Source organism: Leptonychotes weddellii, chromosome 9 (assembly GCF_054177405.1).
Source record: "Leptonychotes weddellii isolate Sample4059 chromosome 9, ASM5417740v2, whole genome shotgun sequence".
Classification (NCBI taxonomy): Eukaryota; Metazoa; Chordata; class Mammalia; order Carnivora; family Phocidae; genus Leptonychotes; species Leptonychotes weddellii.
Genome location: NC_138377.1, coordinates 72,311,349 through 72,322,824, shown reverse-complemented (window position 1 = coordinate 72,322,824; position 11,476 = coordinate 72,311,349). Strand labels below are relative to the sequence as shown.

At 34.6% G+C, this 11,476-nt stretch overlaps 1 long non-coding RNA gene across 2 annotated transcripts in view; it reads left to right on the top strand.

The window, feature by feature from the left end:
* Positions 1-9,603, top strand: part of LOC145723486 (uncharacterized) — a 330,232-nt gene extending 320,629 nt beyond the window's left edge. Inside the window, exon 7 of one of the 2 annotated variants that reach the window (XR_014148578.1) lies at positions 7,543-9,603. This is a non-coding gene — a long non-coding RNA (uncharacterized LOC145723486). The remainder of the gene's footprint in view (positions 1-7,542) is intronic. The other variant, XR_014148581.1, reaches the window with a different exon arrangement.
* Positions 9,604-11,476: the final 1,873 nt, after the last annotated feature.

Sequence of the window (11,476 nt, the reverse complement as noted above, 5' to 3'; positions counted from 1 at the left end):
ATATGATCTCACTGATATGAGGAATTCTTAATCTCAGGAAATAAACTGAGGTTTCCTGGAGTGGTGGGGGGTGGGAGGGATGGGGTGGCTGGGTGATAGACATCAGGGAGGGTATGTGCACAATTCAATTGTGAATTGTGTAAGACTGATGAATCACAGACCAGTACCTCTGAAACAAATAATACATTATATGTTAAAAAAAGAAAGAAAGAAAATAGTAGGAAGGGAAAAATGAAGGGGGAGGATCAGAGGGGGAGACGAACCATGAGAGACTATGGAGTCTGAGAAACAAACTGAGGGTTCTAGAGGGGAGGGGGTGGGGGGATGGATTAGCCTGGTGATGGGTATTAAAGAGGGCATGTATTGAATGGAGCACTGGGTGTTATACACAAACAATGAATCATGGAACACTACATCAAAAACTAATGATGTAATGAATGGTGATTAACATAACATAATAAAATTAAATTAAAAAAAGAGAGAGACTAGCAGCTTCTACTTCATGTATCTTGATATCCTTGGTTCTTGAAGCCAGCCCCCTGCTGTCAGGAAGCCCAAGAATCACCATGGAAAGACTCATGTGCTCCCAGGCAAAACCTTTGGTTAAGCTCTCAGCTGAAATAAACAAATTGTCAGAAATGTGAATGAATCATCTTGGAAGTGTGTCAACTAAGATTTACCCCAGCTGATGCTACATGGAGCTGAAAAATTGCCCAGATGAGCTCTGCTATAATTCCTGACACACAATATCATTTGTCTATGTGGTTAAGAATTGACCCAGCATATTTATTGAAGGGACATTTCTTTACTCATTGTTCTGCAGCACCATCCATGCCATAAATCAAATGTCCACGCCTATATGGATCTCTTTCTGGGTTCTCTATTCTGTTTGTCTGTCCTCAAAATACCACCTGTTTTGGTTACTCATTTTTTCAAAAAAAGACTGATTGACTGATTTAAGAGACAGAGTGAGAGAGAGCAGGAGGGGCAGAGGGAAAGGGAAACAGAGAAACTCAAGCAGACTCCATGCTCAGTGCGGAGTAAAATGCAGGGATGGACTCATTACCCTGAGATCAGGACCTGGGCCAGAACCAAGAGTCGGACACTTAACTGACTGTGCTACCCATGCACCCCTTGATTACTGTAACTTTAAAGTCTCAATATTTCATAGTGGAGGTTCTCTAAGTTTATTCTTTTTCCAGATTGTATAAGAAATTTTCAGTTCTTAGAATTTTCATGTAATTATAGAATCAGTTTGTGTAGAGGTCTCTCACATCTTTGTTGAACTGTTCCCCATTTATTTTCATGTTAAATGGCACTGAAATTTTTAATTTTAATTTTCTCATTGATGGTTATTGGTTATGTGAATATAATTGATATTTTAACATTGAACTATATTCAACAACCCTGCTAAACTTTAGTTACTAATTAAATTGATTTTCTATATATTTTAAAATTTTTGCAGCTATGTCATCTGTGAAACATAATTTTATTGCTTTCTTTCCAATATTTATACATTTCATTTTTCTTTTTATATTATTGGATATAATCTGTAGTATAGTGTTGAACAAGAGTAGTGGTAATTAGCAACTTAGTTTCTGATTATAGTTAGAAAGTATTGAAAATATCACAATTACAAATAATGTTTACTGTAGAATTTTTATTATCCCTTGTTAATAAAGGAGTATTCAGATTATTTGCTTTTATGTCTATTTTTATAATTTGTGATTTTCTAGAAGGTTGTTCACTTCATCTATATTTGTAAATTTATTAGCAAAATTATATTTTTATGATCTGTTAATGTCTGTAGGTTATTGCTGTGTATTCTGGTAAACGTTTAACAAGCAGATCCCTGGGGAAAACATATGCATTATACATGTACATGAGTTTATTTTAAACTTCACTGATATACAGGGTCTGTAACATACAATTTAAAATAATAATAAAATAAACTACATGATACTCATTTTTGGTTTTACACATTTTTATTTTTATTGAGGTATGATTAATATACAGTGTTATATTAGTTTCAGGTGTACAATATGATTCAACAATTTTATACATTTCTCAGTGCTTATCAAGATAAGTGTACTCTTAATCTCCTTTATCTATTTCACTCATCCCCCCACCCCCCTCCCCTCTGGCAACCACCAGTTTGTTCTCCGTATTGAAGTCTGGTTTTTTTTGTTTGTTTCTCTCTCTCTCTTTGTTCATTTGCTTTGTTTCTTAAATTCCACATATGAGTAAAGTGATATGGTATTTGTCCTTCTCTGACTGACTTATTTCACTTAGCATTATACCCTCTGTCTATCCATGTTGTTGCAAATGACAAAATTTTCCTTGGCCATAAAAAAGAATGAAATCTTGAAATACACACATATATAGATACACACACACACACACACACACACACACACCATTTCTTCTTTATCCATTTATTTATAGATTGACGTGGGTTGCTTCTGTATCTTGGCCATTGTAAATAACGCTGCAGTAAACATAGGGATGCATATATCTTTTCAAATTAGTGTTTTTGTATTCTTTGGGTAAATACCCAGTAATGGTAGTACTGGATCATATGGTGATTCTATTTTTAACTTTTTGAGGAATATCCATACTGTTTTGCACAGTGGCTGTATCAGTTTGCATTTCCATCAACAGTGTACAAGGGTTCTCTTTTCTCCACATCTTTACCAACACTTGTTACTTCTTGTCTTTTTGATTCTAGCCATTCTGACAGTGATATCCCACTGTGGTTTTAATTTGCATTTCATGGATTACTATCTGATGTTGAGCATCTTTTCATGTGTTGGCTAACTGTATGTCTTCTCTGAGGACAGGTCTATTTAGGTCCTCTGCCCACTTTTTAATCAGATTATTTGGGTTTTTATGTGTTGAGTTGTATAAATTCTTCATAAATTTTGGATATTAGCCTCTTATCAGATATATTATTTGCAAATATCTTCTCCCATTCAGTAGGCTACCTTGTTGTTTTGTTGATGGTTTCCTCCGCTGTGCAAAAGTTTTTCATTTTGGCATATAGTCCCAGTAATTTAATTTTGCTTTTGTTTTCCTTGCCTCATCTAGAAAGATGTTTCTATAGCCAGTGTCAAAGAAATTACTACCTGTGTTTTCTTTTAGGAACTTTATGGTGTCAAGTCTCACATTTAGGTCTTTAATCCATTTTGAGTTTATTTTTGCTTATGGTGTAAGAAAGTGGTCCAGTTTCATTCTTTTGCATGTAGCTGTCCAACTTTCCCAGCATCATATGTTGAAGAGATTGTCTTTTCCCATTGGATATTCTTCCCTCCTTTGTTGTGCATTAATTGAACATGTAAGTATGGGTTTATTTCTGAGCTTTCTATTCTGATCTATGTGTCTATGTTTGTGTCAGTACCATACTATTTTGATTACTACATCTTTGTAATGTATCTTGAAATCTGAGATTATGATACCTCCAGCTTTAATCTTTTTCACAATTGTTTTAGCTATTCAGGGTCTTTTGTGGTTCCATACAAGTTTTAAGATTGTTTGTTCTAGTTCTGTGAAAAGTTATGCTGGTATTTTGATAGGATCATGCTAAATCTATAGATTGTTTTGGATAGCATGGACATTTTAACAGTATTGGTTCTTCCAATCCATGAGGGTGGACTATCTTTCCATTTGTTTATGCCATCTTCTATTTCTTTCATCAGTGTTTTATAGTTTTAAGACACAGGTGTTTCACTCCTTGGTTAAGTTTATTCCTAGGTAGTTTATTCTTTTTGTGCAGTTGTAAATGGGATTGTTTTCTTAATTTCTCTTTCTTCTACTTCATTATTAATGTATAGAAATACAACAGATTTCTGCATATTAATTTTGTATCCTGTGACTTTATTGAATTCATTTATTAGTTCTAGTAGCTTTTAGTGTAGTCTTTAGGGTTTTATATATATATAGTATGTCATTTGCAAATAGTGACAGTTTTACTTCTTCCTTACCAATTTTGGATGCCTTTTATTTTTTGTTGTTGTCTGATTGCTGTGACTAGGTCTCCAGTACTATGATGAATAAAAGTGGTGAAAGTGGATATCCCTGTCTTGTTGAAGACCTTAGAGGAGGAGAAGCTCTCAGTTTTTTTTCCCATTGAGTATAATGTTAGCTGTGCGTTTTTCATACAAAGCCTTTATTGTGTTGAGATGTTCTCTCTAAACCCACCTTACTGGGAGTTTTTATAATGAACGGATGTTGTACTTTGTCACATGCTTTTTCTGAAAATAGTGAAATGATCATATGGTTTTTATTTTTTTTTCTTGTTAACGTGATGTATTTTGTTGATTGATATGTAAATATTGAGCCACCCTTGCATACTTGATCATGGTGAATTATTTTATTTTTTAATATATCGTTGGATTTAGTTTGATAACACTTCATTGAGGATTTTTGCATCTGTTTTTATCGGAGATATTGGCCTGTAGTTTACTTCTTTTCATAGTGTCTTTATCTGGTTTTGGTGTCAGGGTAACCTCATAGAATGAATTTGGAAGCTTTTCTTCCTCTTTTATTCTTTGGAATAGTTTGAGAAGAATAGGTAGTAACTCTCTTTTAAATATTTCATAGAATTTACCTATGAAGCCATCTGGTTCTGGACTTTAGTTTGTTGGGAGTTTTTTTTATTTCTAATTCAATTTCATTTCTTGTAATAAGTCTGTTCAAATTTTCTATTTCTTCTTGATTCAGTTAAGTTATATGTCTCGAGGAATTTATTCATTTCTTCTAGGTTATCCAATTTGTCAGCATATAGTTTTTCATAATATTCTCTTATAATCCTTTCTGTGGTGTTGCTTGTTATTTCTCCTCCTTAATTTGTAATTTTATTTATTCGAGTCCTCTCTTTTTCTTGATGAGTCTGGCTAAAGGTTTTCAATACTTTTGATCTTTTCAAAGAACCAACTCCTGATTTCATTGATTTTTTTAGTCTCTATTTCATTTATTTCTACTCTAATCTTTATTATTTTCTTCCTTTTATTGGATTAGGTTTTGTTTGTTCCTTAATTTTTTGGTTCCTTTAGGTATTAGGTTAGGTTATTTGAGATTTTTCTTATTTCTTGAAGTAGGCCTGTATTGCTATAATCTTCCCTCTTAGAATAGCTTTTGCTGTATCCTAAAGATTTTGGACCATTGTGTTTTCATTTTCATTTGTCTGTATGTATTTTTTAATTTCCTCTTTGATTTTTTGGTTGACCCATTCATTGTTTAATAGCATATTATTTAGCTCCATGTGTTTGTGTTTTTCCAGATTTTTTCTTGTGATTGATTTCTAGATTCATACCATTGTGGTTGGAAAAGATGCATGATCAGATTTCAGTCTTTTTAAATTTATTGAGACTTGTTTCTTGCCCTAACATGTGGTTTATTCTGGGGAATGTTCCATGTGCACTTGAGAAGAATGTGTATTCTGCTGGTTTTGTATGGAATATCCTGATTATATCTGTTAGGTCCATCTGCTTCAATGTGTCATTCAAAACCACTGTTTCCTTGTTGATACTCTGTCTGGATGATCTATCTATTGATGTGTATGGGGTGTTAAGTCCCCTACTACTATTACATTATTGTCAATTTTTCCTTTATGTCTATTAATAGTTGCTTTAGGTATTTAGGTGTTCCCACATTGGGCACATAAATATTTACAATTTTTATGTCCTCTTGTTGGATTATTCCCTTTATCATTAGGCAGTGTCCTTCTTTGTCTCTTGTTACAGTCTTTGTTTTAAAGTCTATTTTGTTCAATATAAGGATAGTTACCCCCAGCTTTTCTTTTTGCTCCCGTTTGCATACTAAATGTTTTTCCATCCTTTCACTTTCAATCTGCATGTGTTTTTAAGTCTGAAGGGAGTCTCCTGTAGGCAGTATATAGATAGGTCTTGCTTTTTTATTCATTCAGTCACACTATGTGTTTTGATTGGAGCATTTAGTTCATTTACATTCAAAGTACTTACTGATAGGTATGTACTTATTGCCATTTTATTACTTGTTTTACAGTTCTTTTTGTAGTTCTTCTCTGTCCTTTCCTTCTCTTGCTCTCTTCCTCATGGTTTGATGGGTTTTTTTTAGTGATATCCTTGGATTCCTTTATTTTTATTTTTTTGTGTGTCAATTCTATGTTTTTGATTTGTGGTTCCATTATGTCCATGTAGAACTTCTTATTCATATAGCAGTCTATATTAAGTTGATGGTCACTATGTTTGAATCCATTCTAAAAGCTCTAAATTTTTACTCCTTCCCACTATGTTTTATGTATATAATATCATAATTTACATCTATTTATTTTGTGAATCCCTTGACTAATTTTTATAGATATAATTGATTTTACTGCTTTGGTGCTTTAACCTTCATACTAGTTTTATAAGTGATTAATCTACTTTTATTATATTAGCATTTACCTGTAAATTTTTTCCTTTCATAATTTTGTTACTCCTGATTATGGCCTTTTCTTCCCACTCAAAGAATTTCCTTTAATGTCTTTTGTATGGCTGTTTAGTGGTGACAACTCCTTTAACTTTTGTTTGTCTAGGGAACTCTTTATCTCTCCTTCTGTTCTGAATGATAGGTAAAGTATTCTTGGTTGCAGCGTTTTGGTTTTGTTTTGTTTGTTTTCCTTTTAGTACTCTGAATATATCATGCTACTCCCTTTTGGCCTGAAAATTTTATGCTGAAAAATTAGCTGATAGCCTTATGGGGTTTCTCTTGTATGTAACTCTTTTCTTTTCCCTTGCTGCTTTTAAAATTCTCTCTTTATCATTACTATTTTGCCATTTTAATTACTAAGTGTGTTGGTGTGACCTCTTGGTTTTGTTGGGGGCTCTCTGTCCTTTGATCTGGATGCCTGTTTACTTTCTCAGATTAGGGAAGTTTTCAGCTATTATTTCTTCAAATTTTTCTGCCCCCACCTCTCTTTCTTTTCCTCCTAGGGCTCCCTATAATGCAAATTTTATTCCACTTGATGATGTTTCTGAGTTTACCTAGTCTCTTCTCATTATATATCTATGTAGATATATAGATACATTTCTGTTTGGCTTGATTGCTTTCCATACTCTGTCTTCCTGGTCACTGATCTGTTCTTCTGCCTCCTTTCTTTTTTTTTTTTTTTTAAAGATTTTATTTTTAAGTCATCTCTACACCCAACATGGGGCTTGAACTTACAACCCCGAAATCAAGAGTCACATGTTCTACTGACTGAGCCAGATAGGTGCCCCTCTTCTTCTGCCTCCTCTAATCTACTATTGATTCCCTCTAGTGTATTTTTAATTTCAGTTATTGAGTTCTTCATCTCTGATTGTTTTTTTTATATATATTTTCTATCTCCTTGTTAAAGGTCTCACTGAGGTCCTCTACTTTTTTCTCAAGTCAAATGAATATCTTTATGACCATTGCTTTGAATTCTTTATCAGTCATATTTCTTATCTCCATTTCATTTAGCTCTTTTGCTGTGGTTTTGTCATGTTCTTTTATTTGGGACATATTCCTCTGTCTTCTCATTTTGTTTTTATTTCTGTGTATCAGGTGTGTCTCCTGATATTGAATGTAGTGACCTTATGAAGAAGAGTTCCTGCAGTCCCCTGTAACACCATGCCCCCTGTTTACCAGAATCAGGTATTTGGGGGGTATCTCATATGTGGGTTATGTGCACTCTACTGTTGTGGCTGAGCTGTGTTTGCCTTTAGTCCACTCGGACACAGTGTAAACTTTGCCTATTGTGGGCAAGGTTTATCCTTGTGCTGTTAAGGGGCCAATCTGGGACCACTGTGGGCTTATAGTTGGGTCGTATCAGCAGTCAGACTAGATGACTGCCCTATCCCCCTGCTGGGACTGCAGTCACCCCAAATTTCAGGGCTCTCTCCCCATAGTGCCCTCTGAGAGGCCTTCATTGGCAGGTGGGGCTAGCAGTCACATCCAATGTCTATTCCCAGTCCATCTGCCAGGGCAGCACTCACACCAAACTGCAGGGCTCTCACCCTGTGCTGCCCCTGAGAGGTTTTTGTTGGTGGGCCAGGCCAGCTGTCAGACCAAATGCCTGTTTTTAGTCCATCTGGTAGGGTTGCAATCACACTAGGTACTGTGGTGTTAGCAAAGTAGGTGGAGAGTGTTCATGCTGTAGGCTAGGGGAGGAGGGAGGAGAAAAATGGCCCGTGCCAGCACTTTTGTTCTTAGAGAATTCTCCCAGATCCCTGTTTCTCCAGCACATTCTGAGATGAGTAAATATATCTCCTTTATATATATACTCCAGACACTTTTCAAACCTCTGCATCTATGCTGCATCACTGTGGGGTTGTTTGTTATGCTGGCTCATCCTCTGGCTCTCCTAGAGCTAAGCCCACTGATTTTCAAAGTACTCGGGGTTACGTACACCCTGCTGATTGTGAAAACTCATGATGTTAAGCTCTACTGGCTTTCAAAGCCAAATTTTATGAGAACTAGTCTTCCCAATGCAGGTCCCCCATGCCTGGGGTGCCTGATGTGGGGTCTGCTCCTCTCCCTTTTCCGTGTTTGTGGTGTCCCTACCATTTGTGTTTAGTCTTGTTGGGAGTTTGGTTCCCAGCTGCATTTCTGCCCCTCCTGCCCTTTTTAATGTAGCCTTATCTCTTTGATTAACTGTCTCTGCCATTCTTTAGGTCATTTTCTGAGTTAGTTGCACTAACATGGCTGTTACCTGTGTGCATCTATAAGTGAGATGAGTTTAGGATCCTTCTAGTCCACCATCTTCCCAGAAGTTACATAATATTCTTTATCGTAGTAAATCAGATTTAAATTTGATCTTGCTAAATGCTTTGTTTGATTTTTTGCCATATCCATATCAAATCTTTCAATACACATCAATCTTGTTTTGGCAAATGGAGTTGCACTTTAATGTGCTATATCTATTCCAAAATTATATATTGTCATTAAATCTAACATTATCTACTGTTAAAGAATTTCTCAACTTTATACAAATTATATTCATTAAACTGAATCCTTTTTCAGCTTCAGCATTTTGTATATAAGAACTTCACTTGTTCTTCATAATGTGAACAACATTATTGCTGAATTGGATAATAGTTTGGAAAGCTTGTGGGTAAGAGTTGTGTGGTAGCACTCCATTATATAGTGTTTTCATGATACAGATACAAAGGATATAGATATCTAGGAGTATAGATACTAGTAAAATATAGAAAGCAATGAGTTTTAAGTATTTGTTACCGTTATTTTTAATTTAACTTAGTTGAAGATGTATATAATTTAACTTAGTAATAGCTGTGTTTAAAAATTGGATTGAAAATTTAAACATCAGCTGTAGTGTTTCTTGCCTTGTCAATTTTTGCCATTCTAACTGGTGTAAGGCGATATCTCAATGTGGTTTTTATTACTCAGCCATCAGAAGGGATGAATACCCAACTTTTACATCAACATGGATGGGACTGGAGGAGATTATGCTAAGTGAAATAAGTCAAGCAGAGAAAGTCAATTATCATATGGTTTCACTTATTTGTGGAACATAAGGAATAGCATGGAGGACATTAGGAGAAGGAAGGGAAAAATGAAGAGGGGGAAATCAGAGTGGGAGACAAGCCATAAGAGACTCTGGAATCCGAGAAACAAACTGAGGGTTTTAGAGGGGAGGGGGGAGGGGAGATTGGTTAGCCCAGTGATGGGTATTAAGGAGGGCACGTACTGCATGGAGCACTGGGTGTTATACAAAAACAATGAATCATGGATCACTACATCAAAAACTAATGATGTATTGAATGATGACTAACATAATAAAATAAATAAAATTTTAAAAAATCAGCTGTAGTGAACCAGTACAAGCCTGCTATAGCATACTACTGGATGCTTTTTCATTCCTGATTTTGGTAATTAATGTGGTCCTTTTCCTTTTCCTTTTTTTTAAATCAATATCACTATGAGTTTATCAATTTTATAAAGCTTTCATAAGATAGACATTTTGACTTTGTTCATACCCTCTATTGTATTTTTGTATTTCATTACTTTCTATTCTCATCTTTCTTTTCTTTTGCATCTACTTTGTTTTTAATTTGTTATTCTTTAAGTTCTTGAGATGAATGTTTAGATCACTGATATTTAGCATTTTTAAAATGTTTGTATTGAAGAGTGTAAATTACCTTCTAAGCACTGCATTAGCTGCATCTCACAAGATACCTTTCAAGTTTTTATGGTTTAGTTAATTTTAAAGTATTATTTAAGGCATATTTGATATACAATATATTGCACATATTTAACAAGTATAATATTTAACAAATACAATTTGATGTTTTGATGTTCATGTATACCTGTGAAGCCATCACAATTATGAGGAAGATTTTCTGTGGACCATTGCTCTTGGATAATTTCCTAGAAGTAAAATGGCTGGGGCATATGGCAGGTGTTTGCTTATCTTTTTAAGAAACTGCCAGACTGGGGCGCCTGGGTGGCTCAGTTGGTTAAGCGACTGCCTTCGGCTCAGGTCATGATCCTGGAGTCCCGGGATCGAGTCCCGCATCGGGCTCCCTGCTCAGCGGGGAGCCTGCTTCTCCCTCTGACCCTCCCCCCTCTCATGCTCTCTCTATCTCATTCTCTCTCTCAAATAAATAAATAAAATCTTAAAAAAAAAAAAAAAAGAAACTGCCAGACTGTTTGCTAACATGATTGTATTGTTTTATGGTCCAACTCTTATTGTAGGAAAGTTGTACTTGCTATACATTCTTATTAAAATTTGATATGATTAGGTATAATTTTAGTAATTTTAATAGGTATATAGTAATACCTCATTATAGATTTAATTTGCATTTCCCAATCTTATGTTCCTTTTTACTGCTGATATACCACTATTCATATCCATTTATCCACTGAAGGACATTTGGTTTGTTTTCAGGTTGGATCAATTTTGTATAATTTGCTACAATTGCTGCAAACATTCACATACTATTGTTTTTGTGAACATGAGTTTTTTATCTCTTTGATAAATACCCAGGAGTATGATTAATGGGTCATGTGGTAATTATATGTTTAACTTTTTAATAAATTGCTACATTGTTTTTGAAGTGGCTCAAACAGTTTTCATTCCAACCAGCAACATAAAGGAGTTGCAGATGTTTCTCCATCCATTTACTTTAAACCTATGTGCCTTTATATTTAAAATGAGTTTCTTATGGGCAACATATGTCTTTTTTGAGAATCCAATCTGACAATCTCTGCCTTTTAATTGGGGTTCTTAAACCATTTACATTTAATGTGATTATTGATTAAAGTTTAGTTTCATCTATCATCTTGCTATTTGTTTTCTGAGTTCTTTTAGATTAATTGCATAGGTATTTTTTTGTTCTGTTTTTCCCATTGTTGACTTATTACCTATAACTCTTTGGCTTATTTTAGTCAATGCCTTAGAGTTTATAGTATACATCTTTTATTTATCACAGTCTACCTGTAAGTAATTCTTTACAATTTCTCATATAAGAACCCT